Below are 5,330 nucleotides of genomic sequence, written 5' to 3' on the forward strand. Positions count from 1 at the left end.
AGGAAGAGAAAAGAAAGGAATGGGAGAGAGAGAGAGAGAGAGAGAGAGAGAGAGAGAGAGAGAGAGAGAGAGAGAGAGAGAGAGAGAGAGAGAGAACGGAGGGTGGCTAATTGGATTTCGGCGTTCAGCACCAAGGACAGCTCCAGATCAGCGGCCTACAGCTGAGGTGCTCCTCGCGCCGGAGCGCGGTTTGCGGCCACATACAGCTCCTCTCTCCCTCCGAGACCTCTGCGGGTCGAGGGGAACCATCCGCCTGATATCATTCTAACATTCTGTTACTTTCATTTGGAAGACACTTTATGGTAATTAATGATAAACGAATGAACGTTAATCGTCAAACAGCATCCATTTATGCATGTAAAACCTGACGACCAGAAAATCAAACCTCAATGCAAGAAAAATACATGAATTCAGCAAATAAGTATTTTAATGATTTCATCATTATGCTCATGTTTCCTCATAGTTGGCCTGTAGCTCACTGAACAGACTAAAAACCTCAGTAGTACTAGCAGCAGTTTGTACTGTTTAATTCCAAATGTCATAATCATGATTAACTCAAACTTCTTGATGACTTCATTATGTTTGTGGCCCCTTACGACATGGTGACCTGCTTTAACCCCTGAACACTAACGTCGGGTGATTTTCACCCACGCGATTGTAGTCACGTGATTTTCATTGTGTTGCTGCTGTCTGGGTTACATGCATAATTCATATGGTAAAAAAAAAAAAAAAATGTAAAAATTCTATAGTCAGCTGGTCATTTTCAACCTCTCAAATTTGCAATTTTTGTTGATCTTGCCCCACAGCTGTCAGTGATGCAGAGGCTCACATGGCCCAAGATGCACCACAGAACAAGTTCCCAGTTCAATAATAATAATAATAATAATAATAATAATCTTACTCACTAGGTCTATTGCAGCGTAGTATCTGCATGTAGAAAATTCAGGCTGGGACAGCTATGCACTCTACTGAGTGCCTTCTAGTTATTATTATTTATTTATTTATGCATTTCCTACAGGGGGAAGTAAAAGAAGAGTACTTGAGTTAGCCATGTATTTTTGTACTTTAATATACTTTGATGGGAAGTATCTTTTACCAGGTGTATTATATTGTGTAAAATAGACCCAATATTAGCAATATTGTTACAAAACTGCAAGTTAGTGTTGAAAAGATTGATGAAAAGATTATTCAAGAGAAAAATGGCATGTAATAAGCATCAGCAGAATAACTATACACAGTAAGCAGAACATCAAATGCAGATGTTTTTACAAAGAGAGGAGTGAGGAAGCCCAGGTGTCTGATTAACTTTACTCTTCAGTAACATAAAGCTATCTCTATGTCTCAAATAGCTTGTTAAAAATATCAACAATATGCAAACACTGCTGCTGCTAATTCATAAAGTTTTATGAGTCTATTAATGTGTTTTCATGTAGTAGTTTGTGGGATCTCACATGTAATAAGTTTAAAAGTCACTAAGTGAGAGGTGATATTGTCTAGTAAAAACCTAATGTCTGCTTAGGACAGCTGTTTTTGTTTTTGTTTTGTTTTTTCTAAACCTACTTCATGAAAAAAGATGTGGAGGTGAGCTCCTGTAGCTGCAGGCTCACATGCTTAGCTAGGTCATTGCACTTGTGTTTGAACTGGAGCGCTTCTCACCTCAGGTAAGATGTAGTTATGTCATGTAAGAGTAGGGAGGTTCTGTTCCTTCCTTAGAGCAAGTGCAAAGCAACCAATCTGTGGCTGAGCTCTGACACACTGCTGCCCTCTTCTCTACAATCTGTTCTTAAGCCAGTTAGTCTTAACAGTAAATAATGCAGCAAACAGACAAAGGGACAGCCAGCATGATGCAGATGATATTTACAAACTACTCATTACTAATGAGATCTCTGAACGCCCACATGAGGAAACTAAAGACCAACTGAACAACAAATAATTTTGTACAGCTCTTTGCCTCCTAATAAAAATAACCAATATTATTTTGGGCAGTAGGGACAATTCTCTCTGCTATTTTAAAACTGAAAATAAAGAAACTAGCTTTACTTCAGCATTTGGATAATAACATTCACCTGTGCAATTAATTATGCAAGTGGCTTAAAAATGGTCACATCAGGGACTTAAGCTGTGTGGGAATTGTTATGTTGATTTGACTGCAGTGTTAAAAGGGGGGGAAAAACTGCATAAAGTGTGTTAATAAGATGCTGGCTCACCCTCTGCCACCAGAACATTAATTCTTCAGTTTCTGGAGCCCTTCTGGAGGGATGACCACTATTCTTCCAAAGATATTCTCTCATTTGGGGTTTTGATGGAGAGCGCTGTCTTGCTCCAAAAGCTCTCATAGGTGTAACACCTTTTACTTTTGTGTTGCAGCTCCTCACACTCACACAAGTGCAGTCAGGCTGCTGTTACTTTGTTGAAGGAAGTTCTGGAGACTGTTGAGGAATTCTTCTTTTTATTTTGCTGACTTCTCTTCCATCATGAACTGGTAAGCACAGGTCCAATCATACATGGATAGTATGTAGCCACACTTACAGAAGTGCAGAGACAAAGAAGGACACAAGCAAGACAGACACTGGACCTCATTTACCAACAGTACATATGCACAAATCAGTGTGTAGCAATGATGTCTTAGTACATTTAAAAACACACCTTTAAACTGAACACTTACTGCTACTGATGATAATAATTATTATTTTCTTTCTGTTATTATTTTTCCAAGTCATTTTTTCATGTCCACACCTTATTTCCTTTTATTTTTTTTTACTTGATCCACAGTGAGTATCTTGAGGGAAAAGATATTCAACACCTCATTATTTCAACCTGAGAGTTTGTTTTCTTTTTTTTTTGACTCTTCAAGGCTGCGCCTTTATTGGCCTCCTTTTGGGACATTATTATTTAAGTTTCTTCAGTCAGACTTTCTCCATTTGTCTTGCCTTAGCAGTGCAGGCTTCTCTCTCACAACATCATCATCTCTTTCTCAACTTCACCTCTACATAAACTTGTTTACTTATATAGAGAAATGGGGGGGGGGGGGGGGGGGTGTATAAAGCAGTTTATACAGTACTCAAGTAGAGTATGCTGTGTTGAGAATGTTGATGAGAAGTATTCAGTGTCTTTGTGTAGCTAGGGAAAGGTACAGTGGTACTGAGTCAGGAGTGGCAGAGAAGTATGTGAGGGTGGTGCATGACATGTATGAGGACAGCAAGACAGTGGTGAAGTGTGCAGTAGGAGCGTCAGATGGATTCAAGGTGGGGGTGGGCCCCTTATTGTGTGCAGTGGTGATGGTGAGGCTGACAGATGAAGTCAGACAGGAGTCTCTGTCGACTATAAGAGTGAGAAAAGGGAGCAGGTGGAAGAGAGTCTGAAGAAGTGTAGGCATCTTCTGGAGAGAAGAGGAATGAAAGCCAGTAGAAGCAAGACAGAATACATGTGTGCATGAGAGACAGACAGGTTTCACAGTGAAGCAGCAAAGAGCAGAGGTGATGTCAGGGGTGATTTGTGGCAGGAGAGCAGCAAGAGTTAAAAGGAAGCTTTACAAGGTGGTAGTGCGACCTGCTGTGATGGATGGTTTGGAGGTGGTGGCACTGACAAAAAGACACCAGGCTGAGTTGAAGATGTTAAGGTTTCCACTGGGAGTGGTCAGGATGGACAGGACTAGAAATGAGAACATCAGAGGGACCAGCCAAGGTTGAGCGGTTTAGAGAGGTAAGGCTGAGATGGTTTGGGCATGTGCAGAGGAGGGATAATGATATACTGGACAAAGGAGGCTGAACATGGAACTCCTGCTATGTCTTTTATCATTCATGAGGAACATTTTGTATTTTTCATACATTATGTAGAATTTGCTAGTAATAGAGTTTTATGGGTAGTGAAATGTTTTCGTAGTATTTTTTTGCTTTCTTTGTTAAATAAATTCCTCCATAGAAAAAAGGTAACTATAAGAGAAACTTTTGTATTCTACAGCCAAGCAGAGTGTAGCAAGAGGCTGTCAGAGTGATATGGTTCAATCTGGTCCAATTTGTGCCATTAAAGACTAAAGGAAGGTTGATTTGATTTGATTTTGCAGGGGACGGGTGGAGTACACTCTCTGACTCCCTTTCTGTAAAAGTTACTGCGTGTCACTGCTGAGTCTACTGAATGCTTCTCAAGGTCAGTGAAGCTGACTTGGTTAGCTCTACAGTTGAGGATACCTGCTCTCTATGAAATCATAGAGAGGGATGAGTAGGAAAAATCAAACTTTGACCATATTTAATACCTTCACCACCGTATAAGTGTTTTTATATGACAGAAAAAAGAAAAGAATATTTCCTTATACTGCAAGGTAAAGACAACAGGTAAACATTTAGAGAAAATAATACTCAGACAATCCCCTGTGAGCAAGTGCTTGATGATAGTGGAAAGGTAGAACCTTGATTTAACAGGAAGAGGATCAGGGATGGACAGCTCGGAGAAGGATATTAAATTTAATTGAGGAATTAACAGGAAGTTAATGAAGGGAAGTTAATAAGCCTCCAGTGTTTTGTATCAACTAAAAGGCTTTCCAGGGAACCTTTAGAACAATGTGAAAGAACAAATGCACGCACTGGTTTTTCAGCATCACCTGGATAATATGTTTCTAATTTTGGCAACACTGTGCAGTTGAAAGAAGGCATTTCTAGATACCTGCTAAAGGACATATGCTGACCAAAATGACTAAATTAGTACTTAACAGATTACGTCAGAAGGAAGGTATATTTGTTTTCTTAGGGGACTAAAGTCATTTGGCACAACCACACAGATTTGTATTCATTTTTCTGTTGCACTATACAAAGTAGAATGCAATATGCAATCACCACATGGCTCTTATGTTAACTCTGGGCAGCTCAAAGAGAAACTCAAATGCTTACAGCAAGTTTTCACTGTGCTCACTAATACCATTTTCTGCTAGTTGCAAATTTAAAGTTTGGTTGTGCTGCAGGTAAGACTACATTTCTCAGGACATCAGAAGACTCTGAAGTCTGAGGATGTGATGTAATACAGGCCTGTGGAACTGTGGGTAAAACACCATCCGCAAACAAGGAATTAAACTGATGCACTAGAGCCACTTTGAAATATATCATTGTGGTAAAATCATTGTAATATTGTTTTGATATTCCTGGGAAACAGTGTTCATTTCAATACACACTGAAAAAAAATGAGCTCATGAGTTATTAACCATGATGGAACTCATGACGCGGAACGAAGAGACGCCGTGAAACTAAATCCCTGAAAACGAAGAGCCAAAAGCAGCCGATGGTTCAACATCCTGAAAACAGGATGAAACTCAAGATTTATTGGTCTACAAAGTACACAAA

Source organism: Archocentrus centrarchus, unplaced genomic scaffold, assembly GCF_007364275.1.
Source record: "Archocentrus centrarchus isolate MPI-CPG fArcCen1 unplaced genomic scaffold, fArcCen1 scaffold_54_ctg1, whole genome shotgun sequence".
Taxonomy (NCBI): domain Eukaryota; kingdom Metazoa; phylum Chordata; class Actinopteri; order Cichliformes; family Cichlidae; genus Archocentrus; species Archocentrus centrarchus.